Source organism: Nyctibius grandis, chromosome 12, assembly GCF_013368605.1.
Source record: "Nyctibius grandis isolate bNycGra1 chromosome 12, bNycGra1.pri, whole genome shotgun sequence".
Taxonomy (NCBI): Eukaryota; Metazoa; Chordata; class Aves; order Nyctibiiformes; family Nyctibiidae; genus Nyctibius; species Nyctibius grandis.
Genome location: NC_090669.1, coordinates 5,470,082 through 5,482,823, shown reverse-complemented (window position 1 = coordinate 5,482,823; position 12,742 = coordinate 5,470,082).

Below are 12,742 nucleotides of genomic sequence, written 5' to 3'. Positions count from 1 at the left end.
TGTGTGGTACTTCGTTTAGTCTGTGTGCCATATGTGGCAGTTTAAGAATCACTGTCACAGCCCCTTCGGCTGGCATCCAGGATCGCACGGCGCAGCAAAGCAGAGGGATTTCTGCTGGGCTTCAGGGGGAAAAGGCTCAGGAAGAATTTCTCTGGGCTCTTTCCAACAAGTGCATTTACCTATTCCATTCAGAAACTAAAAAATGAGGCATTTTAACTTGCAATAAAAAAAAAAAAAAAAAGATAATTTTGACTAACTCTTCACATCATAAAAACAATGTTAATATTTTGATTCAAAAAGCCCGTAAACGTGGGTGTCATTTTAAATACATAAGCAGATGCTAATCAGCCTGCTCAGGTACTCAAAGCTACATATATGCACTTTGCTAGAAAAAAACCTGCAGATATAAACTACTATTTTACAGACACTCATAACTTCTTTCATTTAACAGACTCACAAAGTCTAGTTACTTTAGAGCCTGCAGTTTTTAAAGCATAATCTTTTCCCAAATGTGAATTTGGGGATGATTTCATCAGACAACAGCTACACAGGTTCTGAAAATACCACCAGAAATGAAACGCAGTGATTTTAGTATAAAATTGTCCTTGCAAACATCTACACAACTCAAAATGCTAACTAGCTATGAGTCGGTAGCCGGTATTTGTTGTGGATATAATTCATATTCAGAAATTCTCTGGTGATTTTCTTGAAAACCTGATTTACATTTGACTTCACTCCGTGTCATCAGAAAGCGCTCTGCAGGTTTCATGTTCCTGTTTTTTGTTTTAGGCACTAACTCTGAAAACCGTTCAGCAAAATAGTACTGCTACGATATGGTTTTAATTTAACAAGCAGCAAAGCCTTACAGGATGGAAGTAAAAGATTACCTTCAGGAGAGACGTGAGTGGGATCTGATTATACAAAGATGTGCCAAAGTGGACAAAGTTTATGAAAACAATCAGCATTACGTCGGAGTCAATCCCATCATTATACAGTCTAGTTTCTTACTCTTGTTCCTTCAGAAAGCTGCTTGGTCTTTACAATATTAGTGTCTCAGTTTAGGCAACGATCCACAAGCGTGCCTGTTTTTAGTTCAGATTAGGGAGAAATGTACACAATAACTAACAGCAAGAAGTAATAAGAGTGATATGTTATGTAAACACGCAACACAAGTGAGATTTCTTTTTCTCTTGTGATTTCTGATAGTCAACACAAGTTCTTCTTTTTCCTGTAATCATGAATGTAAAGGCACTGATTATGTCAAACAAACTCCCTCCATGTTTTTAGAGACAAGTTTCCTTGAGTCTCACAGCTTGGTGGCAATATTCAAACATTTATTCAATTACTGTCAGTATTCCTATGGTAAAATTAGTGTCTTTAAAGAAAACTACTGAACTGAACAAAAAATTTTAGGTAAAAATTTTCAATTTACAAACTACCCCAGATCTCAGTAGAAATGACTGTGATCTATTCCCTGTATTTCCCTTCATGCAGAAAGTCTCCTGCAATCAGCGTCCTAAATGTTCTGCAATTAAACCACAGTCTAATTAAAACACAAAAAACTTTGTGGTAATGAATCTTTCCGGCAAAGAGCATCTTCAACACTTCCTTCACAAACAATAGCACTTGTCAAGGGATGCTAAACAAATTCAGGGCTGGGGCTTTTCAGGGCAATTTGGAATATTTGGTATTTTGGTTTTTGGTGCTCAATGTCAGCCAGTTTCTTATGTTCCCAAAAGGTACTAACGATCTCTGGGCAAATATACACCATTTAATAGCTCGGCCAAGGTGCCTGCGATTACCCATGGCTTTCCAAGGGAAGTGCCTTGGCCTATCGCTTTCTGACCTATTTTCCTCCTGTTCCACTTCTGCATGTCCTCTCCGCTGAGTGCTGGAAACTGCATTCAGTTAAGTAGGATAAAAATAACAATAAAAACTCGGTGCCTATAGCAACCTTCAAGCTACAGAAGGTGAAAAGAATTACGTTGTTAATTCGCAAGGCTCTTTTTACATACAATCATTCCTTTTAGGTAAAGGTCAAGTTACAAGACTTTTTGCATTATGCATAGTGATTTCCATTTTGGCTTATTATTCAGTGGTATAAAATTTATGATGTCAAATTTCCTGACAGTTAAACCTGAGTTAGTTCTGTTTCAGAATGACATCTGAGTATAGAGAATAACAAAGCTTCTATATTAAAATAGCCCTGTATTTTTAGGTTGGCTCCTATAAAAGAGATCAGACCAAGAGATACTTGAAGAAGTGCTGATGAACTAGAATGGGAGGAGAGTTGCATAATGGGAAATGAATCATTACCGTCAATCACAAAAAACGTTCAATTGTTTGGAATCAAAGTGTTTGGAAAATAATCTTTTCTTTCTGTACTGTTGCAGGACATTTGATATTCAAAAGCAAACAACACAAGAAACGTATTCGGTGCTGCTGCTTAATCCATTTACGAGAAAAAACAGGTTCTTCAAGGAAATAAATGTATAAAAGTGCATTTTATTTGTTAATGTGTGTAACAGATAATGATTTTTAGCTAACAGTACACTTATTTATTATGACTGCAACATCTTTAGTGAAAACTGAGTAGTCTTAAGGTGTTCTGTGCTGCTCATTCATGCAAAGAATTCTTGTCAAATATTTTAATGAGAAGAAAAGTATGGCAGTCAAGATTAAAAGTCAAGGTGACCTTTAACTGTGGAAAACAGTATCTACATATCACCTTACATTTTTTTTTTAAGGTCATCACTTCTCTCTTGAAGAGTCATTCCATAAATGGAAGCAGGCAGTGCATCGGGAGAGTTAACCATAAAAACCGTCCTTAGTTCAAAATTAAGCTGTGCATTACACCTATTTTAAATCACGTATGCCCTTTGGTATGAAATTCAAATGCTTGCTGTGGTGTCTTCAGCAAAATGAGTAAGGAAATCACACGCTACAGAAACAAGGAGTGTACAACTGTCACACAGCCTTCGGGAAAGCCACAGCGCAACATCTTAGGAATTTTCACTCTTCTTTATAAAGAACAAACTCGTTTGCGACCTGGCCTTGGCCAGGGTGCGCTGAGTCAGCTGGAAAACCACTCTGATGGGCACCTTGTTCCCTGTTGTTCTAAAGGGTCTTTTGGGGAAACCAAGAACGATCCCACAGCTCAGCAGTGACCTGTTTTCTACTGTCATGCTTCAAGCTGCCCGGGTTAGTTGAGCAGATACTCTGCCCATGCCCTACTACGGAGAGGTTCTGCTGCATGAGCAAAATCCTCCACGGCCAGTGTGAGCTTAGACAAGTACCAGAAGAGCTTGGAAATATTGTTCTGGTTACTGGAGATGAAGTACCCACAAATCATCAAATACTGGAGTTTCACGATATAGTTCCTAGTCTACTCAAAGTAGTCATGGCCAAGGGGTGATTACCTGTACTGCACACCCCTCTGCTAGAAACCCCCCGAAACACCTCTGACCAGCCCCGCTCCCAGGCAGAACACCAGACCTGAACTTATACCTCTGCAAAGTCCTGCATTGGTTCTTCCAGCCATTTTATAGGTTACTTTTTCCCCCCTCTACAACTGGAAGGAAAGGCAAATTTGGAAGGAGGGAAAAGCCACCTGCAGTTCAGTTCCTAGAAGGCCTCAGCTGTGTTAAAAAGAAACTCAAAAAAAGCCCAGTGTGGGTGGAAAAAGGAGGCGTCCAGCAACAAGGGCAGCTTGAGAGAGACCTCAAGGCTGCTCCTAAATATTGGTGTGGACCTACTTTCTAATTTACACACTTTGTCTCCAAATTTATTCACTGATCTCTAATCTTTACTCACCTTCCTGCACTGAAAGCGATTCAGGTACAACATGACATGAGAGCGGCGATAAGTCTTACAGATTAGCATTGGTTTGGGTCCAGCCAGCTTGGCATGAGCTGCCCATGAGCATAGGCAGAAAAATTAATGTTTACTTGCATCTGTCCACAAAGATACATTCTTAGCTATATATACTAAGAGGATTACTCACAGAGTATCATTAGTCATTTTTATCGCTACCAAACGTAGTATCAAACACATACAAAAATGTGGTTCCTAATTGCTACTATGGAGACAAAGGAGCAGAGGAATAAGAGATGAAAATAAAGTACTAGGTGTCATTTCTTCTGTAAAATTATATGTGAAATAATTTAATTAATGGGTGATATAATTTATACAAGGTTCTAAGTGAATCTTAAATAATTGTAACACCCAAACACAGTAAATCAGATTTAAAAATTTCTTAAGAAAAATGTTGTGGATAAACTTGCTTAAACATGCAATAATGGAATGAATTTATTAAAATATGACAATGCTGGCAGTGCTTCAAATCAGAGCCTGAACTTGCTGCAGCTACAGGTTTAATAAGATTGGTTTTCTTTCCCACTAAGAGTGCCTGTTTCTTCTGAAGTCTCATTTACTGCACATCATGTAATGAAATGACCAAGACAATTCACGTATTTTTGCAAAATATAAGAATCTGATTAAATTAGTTAGTAATGCTGCATTGTACTTTAATTATTTAATGTATGTAACACATACAGTTCAAAGGAAGCTCTCACACTTTGGGCAAGTGAACTTTCTGTATCTTTCAGGAACCCCCGCAGAGTTTTATGAAAGTTAAATATGAAAACATTACAGTACTTTAATTTTTAAAATATTTTTGCACTCTTACTGGTTGGCTGCTAATGTCTGAAAAGCAGATTACATTCCTACAGCTGCTGATCCCAGCCACTTTCTGTTTAACACACAACTATATTTAACATGCCAGTCTGCTATTTTGGCTTTATTGAAACGTGCACAAAATTCCTTTTTTAGCCACTGAGGAGACTTGGCACCAGTTATAAAAGATTTATTGATCCAGTACTAACTAGAGTACATTACAAACAGCCAAGTGCCAAACAGTTTCTTTGCACCAGATTGTGATTTACAAGTAAGGAAGGGAAACTGGATTACTAATTACGTACAAAACTCTAAGCTCTAAGAAGTTGTGTATTTATAATTAAGGTCTTGCAAAACAAATAGTCTTTCTATATTTGAGACAGGCTTTTATACCAAAATCTTTTCTCTAATATAAATACACACATACCATTTTCTTTAACAGAATGCTGAGCTCAGCTTTAAAGAAAATTCTTGTATTAGAAACTGTTGCCACTCTCCAAAAAAAAAAAAAGGCAACTTTAAACTGAAATACTTTGAAAAAAATTAATTCATTAACATCTGATGTTATATAATTTTGATTTTTAAAATGTGTAAAAATTTTACAAAAATGGCCTGTTCTGGTTTTTGGGTGTGGGTTTGTTTGTTTTTATTTTTTTTTCCATATATCTTTGCATCTATCCAGAAGGACATATGACAGAACTGTATCACTGCAGTATAATTCTACGGGATGACCTTAACCCTGTTATCTTTTGCATAAATTGCTTGGAATAGGTCACAGGTAACACAAAACAAGACATTTGAGCTACAAAAGTTAAGTAGAACTGGTCCAAAGATCCAAGGGACACATGATGCAACCCTTAAAATTAACAAAGGCCACTTGCATCGAATTAAATCAGCCTGGATAAACCAGCAGTACTAGAGCTTGGAGGATGACATCCATCAGCCAGGGCTACACGCTAACAGTCAGCAAGCTCAACCTGACAATGAATGATTGCAATGTCATCACCGAAAAAAACAGTTTCTAGAGTTTATTCTGTTAATTTATAAGGGATTTACCACAACATCGGGTGGTAAGAACGATGCAAATGAGAGCAGCAAGCTTTTCCAGAAACACCTACTGACACTTTGGCCACTTTGAATGCAGTTTCAAACTGACCATGCAGAGACTGATGTCCATCAGCAGCTCACGACATGTGCAAAGCTGAATCGGGCACTGAGTCGCAAGAAAAGGGATACCAAAAGCCCAAAGGAAGAGGAAAGTCATATTCAAAGCAGCAGGGGAAAATGGTAGCCTTTCATTATAAAGTTAAGTTTTAATATTTTTTTTTAATGGAACAGAAAAAAGTTCTCCTCATGGTAGGTACATCCTGCATCTATTCAGAAGCCCGTGTAACATTTCTGCAAGCAATAAGTCACTCCAAAAAGCTCACTAACGATGTGCAGGTGCATTGTTTGGAGGTCCAGCTCCACAAGATACGTGTCAACAGCCAAGTAATGCATAGCTTTATTTCAGCCTCTATGTAGCCAAAGTACATAGAAAATATAAAACAAAAAGAGGATGTGTAATTTAATATGTACCATTACTTGAAATACACCAATTATGTTAAATACATTTATAACTAGGCATACTTCTGCATTTGGGGTCTATTTAAAACCTTATTAAGAGCAGAGGACACAGAAGAAACAGTCTGTTTGATCTGTTTTGAAGCTATGGTAATAGAAAACAAGTTTTCCTGCAATGTCTCTCAGGACCATCAAACAGCCCTTTTTTACAGGAATAAATATGCAACCATATTCGAAACCCTTAACCCAATGCTCACAGAGAAATCTCCCTTGCAGACACAGTTGTTTATTAAGACTAACCCTAGTTCATTCTCCAGTCATATTTCAGAGATAAGTAACAATTATAGAAATAAAAATGTCTACCAGGTAGTTTCATTTGCCTCTTTTATGACAAATCCATATTCAGATATGTTAATATAAAGATGTACAGTATTACATAAAGGGCACAAAACCTGACATCGTGACACTGGTGGCTGAGCAGTTCGCTTATTGTAGCGGCTCTTATTCAGCTATTTTCCAGTGCTCTCATCAGTCTTTTGTGTGCGAGTCTGGTGAGAGTCAAGTCTGAACTGATAAGGCCTTGGAGACATAATCACTGGCCTTCATTTTCCACTGACAGCCCCACACAGCCAATTCACAAACATTTTCATATTAATATTGAGCAATTTCCCTACATTCTAATCCATCAAAGTAGGCTATTAATCCTTTCCCCACGCTCTTCTCTATTCAAATGCTAACAATTTTCTTCTCACAAGCTAAAACATTTGTCCTACAGCCCCTCACACAAAGACATTGTATTGTCAGCAGTGATTGATCAGAGTATTAATATGAGGGATGCAATGTACCTTGTATCAATGATACCGCACATGTGTGGAGGAAAAGGTCTTTTTTAAAGGATAAACCAAATGCAAAATATAATAATTTCTCAAGGAACGCTTTAAAGTGGTTTGCCTAGTGTATTTTATGGAAATGTATGAAGATTTTCAGAGGTGTAAAATGCTTTTGAGTTTGGAATACAAAATGAATGGCAGGGATGCCCTGTGTGCGGGGACCCGGCAGGGAGCAGCCCGCAGCTGGGACTGGCTCGGGGGCTCTTAGGGCAGACAGCAGAACAGCCACCAAAAGCCACTTGCTCTCTAATGCCACGTTTTATACAAATGGAGAAAAAGACTCAAAACCAAACCAACCAACCAATCAATCAGACAAAGATAACTCTTTAAAGAGAAAAACCTCTCATCTCCTGGGCTGGAAAACTTAAACAACAAGGCCGGAAAACATGTGAATCCCCTTGGACAGCGAGTCCCTTGCCACAGGGCCACCAGGCAGGTCCCATGGATGGTCAAAAGCTCTCCCCAGTGCCTGGGGCAGGCAGGGCCACCTGACCCCTACCTGGCTTGGCCTGCGGGCCCTCAAAAACCACAGCACCCCCAATAAACAGGAAAGGGCATCTGATGGATCATTTCTTACACCCCAGTTTCAAATGATTTTGGGTTATTCATTAAAAGAAGGATGTGCAACTTAACATGCTTTAGGTGCAAATTTAACATGGTTTAGGCCTTCCTTGTAAAAATACAACTTCACTGGCAGATTCTGCTGTAACTGCAGAAGATGAACACAGAAAGAAGCAGCAGAAGGGGGTCGGTCTGTAAAAGACAGGGTTGTACAGAGGTGGATACGCTGCCTGCAGCCCAGGCAGAGCCCCGGGTGCCGGGAGGTGTGCGGGAGGCAGGCTGTGGGTGCACAGAGCTTTTAGATAGCTGATACAGCCTGGCACGAACTAGAGTCATCTCAGGGACGCTGTAATTGCGGCAGGTTACGGTGGTGCTTGGCTCAGAGCTCAGCTCTGTGCAGTCAGAGCCCCCCCCCCCACCTCAACACATGTCCTCCTCCTTACAGGGTGCGGGCAGAGGGAGAGACGGTGCCAGGTGCTGTCAGCAAGTCAAAGTCATCAAGTTCAGCCTCAGGTCCGCCCTAGGATCGCTTTGCTGGAGCTGCACAAACCGATTTAAAAAACATGCAGCTGAGAGAAATCCAGAGCTCCTCAAATACCCAGCATCCATAAAAAGGAGCGATTTGCTCATTTCCAGTAGCACTCGCTTAGGGGGTGGAGGGGTGCGCATGCGTGCATATGGTTAAATAACCCCAAAATAAGATAAACAAACACAACTGCTTAATAAGCTGAAAAATTCAGCAAAACAACATTTCAATGCAAGTATGAGAACATTTGAGTCTGGAGGGTTGAGACACACACTATATTTAAACATGTGCAGACGACTTCTAAGCATCTAGTGATATCACAAATCATAAACTGTAATTTTTTTATATTATTCTATTAAAATTTAAATTTCCTCTTCTTATATACTCTTTCCTTTTCTGAAGAAACAAGACTAAAATTATCCGAGGTATAAATTCAGCCCAGTGGTACCATCTGATACTCTAGAACGGCAGTCTAGTGGTCCATATGAAATTATATCACTGGATTTAACCCACATCTCAAAGGAAACCATTCCAGCTCCGAGCACCCTCTGCCATCACATTGGTAACCCATGGCTGAGCCCCTGCGTGCCTCCTGTGGATCAGGGAGATGGTGGGAGGGGTCCCTGCTAGCTGTTAAAACAATGATTAATTGAGCTAAAATAGTGATTTGCTCAGCAAGCTACGTAGAAAAGACAGACAAATATCAAAAAACAATTTGGAGAACAACTACTTTTTCTCAGTATCTGAACTGTGAAGGACCCAGAGAGGCCTGAACGTTACTGTTGCTTCCCAGGACGAACTTGCCCTGGGCACAGAGGACTCCACAACAACATCAGTTTTTAACACCTCCATATTTTTAAGGAGCCTGTGCTTCTATGCCACAACGTCCTGTTTCTGCGCCACTTACCTTTGGTACATTATATCTTTACAATGAGTAATTAAAAATATTTGTACTTTAAAGCCACTTAAGGAGCTCTTCCAATTACTTACACTAGTATTCTGGCAAACAGTCAAACCTTTTTAGTGTTGAGTCAGACTCTTGAACCTGCATCAAAAAACTGTCCGAACAGCAATTTTGCTTTTCTCTACTTCAGACAGCTGGAAAGGCTCCCACGGGCTCTCCTGCTGCAGGAGGGAGCAGGAGACACTCCTGCTGCCTCGCAGGAATCTTTCCTGGGGAAGACGATATTCGGGGCTAAAATGCAAAACACCGTGGAGTCCCATCTCCCAGCACCTAAAAACCCCAGGAGACAGGGCAAGAGGCCGAGGAAGGAAGCTGTTCTCATTTCTGCCTGAGGCCAGCAGGTCCACAGGATAAGATGCACAGAGCTGGTGACTCTGTGCGTGGGTGCTGCAGCAGCCACAAGTCAGCATCCCAAGGAGCCGGGAGGGTGGGCGCTGGCTAGGCAGGCTTTGGGATGAGCTTTGAAACAATGGCTCCAACCCCTTCGTGCTCTTGAATGTCTCACAGCAATTTTATATAAATAAGGGTGGTAACGCTAGTTGAAATATGGCCAAGGCATCAAGGTTAAGCTTCCACTGATATAAATTAAATTGGATAAAGTATTAGTCATTTCCTCTCCCAAGCTGTTATGCATTGTGATGTACATTATGAAATAGTAATTTTAAATCCAGAAATAGATTGAACTTCAGTTTTAATTGAAATAATCTTTATTTTGTAATTAAGCTATTATGTGCCAGAAGAATGGTTTGCTTAGCGTTCGTGCACGGGTGTTATACTGTTTATAAAATCCCAAACTGGATACTATTTGCTAAGGTTGCTCTTGTGCAAAAAATAAACCTCAGAATTATAAAAATCAAGACTCTAATATATTAAGCAGAAACAGCCGGAAAAACAGATACCATCTACTAAAGGGTTTATTTTCAAAACTAAAGCACATGCACAAAAGTCCCCATAGATCTAGCAGCTCAGAACCATAAAATTAAATAAATATCACTTAGAAAACCACATAAAGAATGTGGAAACCTCGATTTAGGGATTAATGTTTGAGAACTTCCAATCTGTGCCTTCCACCATCACCTCGAACAGCAGGAGGGTTTTTCCTAACTGCTCTCCCCGTCCATCAGCAGCTCTCCACACCACACCGCCGTCTCCACTGATGCTCTCTCCTCCCTGGTAAGCTATTGCCCCAAGTTTAGCAAGTTTCAGATCATAACACAAAGATTTTCTTTAACTAAACTTCCGTCAAACACAGTTTTTCTTGTTCTGTGATGATGCAAGATTTTTTTTCAAGTCAGAACTGGTTCGATTTTAAACAGTTTAATGTTTTAAAAATTGTTTTCAGCTACATTGCAAGTGTTCTAAGGCAAAGTAAGTGGAATTTACAGTCATCTCTGGAGAAAGAGTGCCATTAGGAATAAAGCATGGGTTTATTCATTTTTCATATGTAAGTCAGATTCACTTTGTCAGTCTTGAGATTTGACAAAGTATAATTCAGAACGATTCAAGCTCACCTTCCACTGGACTGAGTAATCGGATTAGACGAGGAAATGTACCAGTGGCTCTTCAGAACTTACCGCAATACTCCTTAGGAACCTCACGGTATATATGCCACGGCATTTTCTCAGTTATACATGGCTGTCATATAGAATTGTGTATACAAGACTTACAATAACGTCTCACAAAGTTCCAAGAGTAGGAAATTGCAGTTTAGAAACAGAAAACCTGGAGTTTTAATCTTGCTGATGTTTACGAAGGCCACGCAGTCGTCGCATGGGCTAGAGAACCGAGATGAGAAGCATGCGGGGCGGCGCGAGCGTGCCAGCCTGCAGACAGCAGTGGGTGTCGTGGTCCTTGACCCTGCTGTTGGCAGCGTTGTTCCTAAAAGACACTGCCTCTAAGGTGATGTCTCAGCACTGCATCCTTAATTAGATATTTTTTTGACAGTGGTGCTGCTTCTTAGATATAATAGAGTAGATGAAAGACCTTTAAAGATACGGAGTATGACACAGTTTAATTTGGCTAAAAGATAAGGGTTTTTTTTTTTAAAAATGACAACTGTATGAATTCATTCAGTAGTGTGGGAGGTAGAATGGCAATTAAAAACAAGTCAGAAAGAAAGTGAAGGTTTATTTTAAAGTTAAATTTCTGAGAAAAATAATAATGTATTCTTTTCTACAAGGGTATCACCACAGATTTTAGCCTAAAAATTAGCATACAGTGAAGAAAGAATACAAATGCAACTCATTGGAAGGAAATACGCTAGTATTTTTTGTCTGGATTTTTTTGTTTTAGTTTGAATTTTTTCCTATACCTATGTTCAAATGTATTTTTGCATCACACATAAAAGTAGGATAACCTTTCTGATAAAAGAAAAAGTATCCTGTTATGTGAGTTAATATAATTCTGAGAAGAATGACTTTGACCAATTGGTGTAGTGCCTCACTGCACTAGTGAACAAGGTTTTCTGCACCCAGTGGTCCAAAGTCTGAACGCTATGCAGGCTGAATAAGGAGATGAATTTAAAATGTGTAAATGACAAGTCTGAAACTTGACTGGATCAGACAAAAAGATGCTATATTTAACACTTCATCCTCTATTTTTTTTCAGAAGACCTTATTTTTAATCAGTTGAGCAGAATATTCTGAAGTGGCTCATAATTGTCTTTGAGCTGTTCAGTTTTCCTTAGGTCTAGAATTGAAAACATTAAAAAGTGGGTGATAATAACTGAGATAAAAGTATATCTAAATATACTGTAGGAAGATTCTTAATTAATTCCAAGATGGAAAGAGTAAAAATGAATGAAAAGTTTTGAATGTGAAAAGACTGGTGTTTTACACAGTTTAAGTATTTCATAGAAGGCTAATCAAATATTACTCAATCTATCTTTGAACCCTCCGAAATACTCCTTAGGGCTTGCTCAGTACAGTACTTCAGTGACCTTCTTGCCTGACTAAGGGGGGAGTGTGGCCTTTTTGTTTTATTTATTTTTTAAAAAATGGAAAATATCAAACCACAATAAAGCAATCAGATAGTAGTCTGTGTGCTCCAGTAACTGGAAAGGATAGAAAGTCAGTGAGTACATAATTATTCAAGGTCAAACCTTTCTAGTGTGGTGCCAGAAAAAAAGCAAACAGTGAGGGTTAGCCAATACTTCACAAACACTTGTTTAAGGATTTCCTAATTACTATAAGTGGTTCCTCTGGCCCTGGCACTTAAAAAGGCAGCTGTATATGCATGATGTCATCCCTTCTTCCCATTATCTCTGCAGTAAATTTAGAGGATTAAGCAGCAAGCAAGACTAAATAGTCAAAATAATGACAATTTTTCATGTTTCCTATCATTAAAAGTTAATTATAGAAAAAAAAAGTAAATTGCAACATGTATGCAATTAACTGTTAAAATTATTTGAACATTTTTGTCCAAAAATCAGAAAAATGCCATTATCCTTCACATACTTTTCTATTTAAAGACCACATGTATGCAGCATGGCCACAGCACAGTTTCTATTACCTTACAGCTTTAAACATATGGATATAAAGCACAAGCTGATCAGCAAAAAATGAA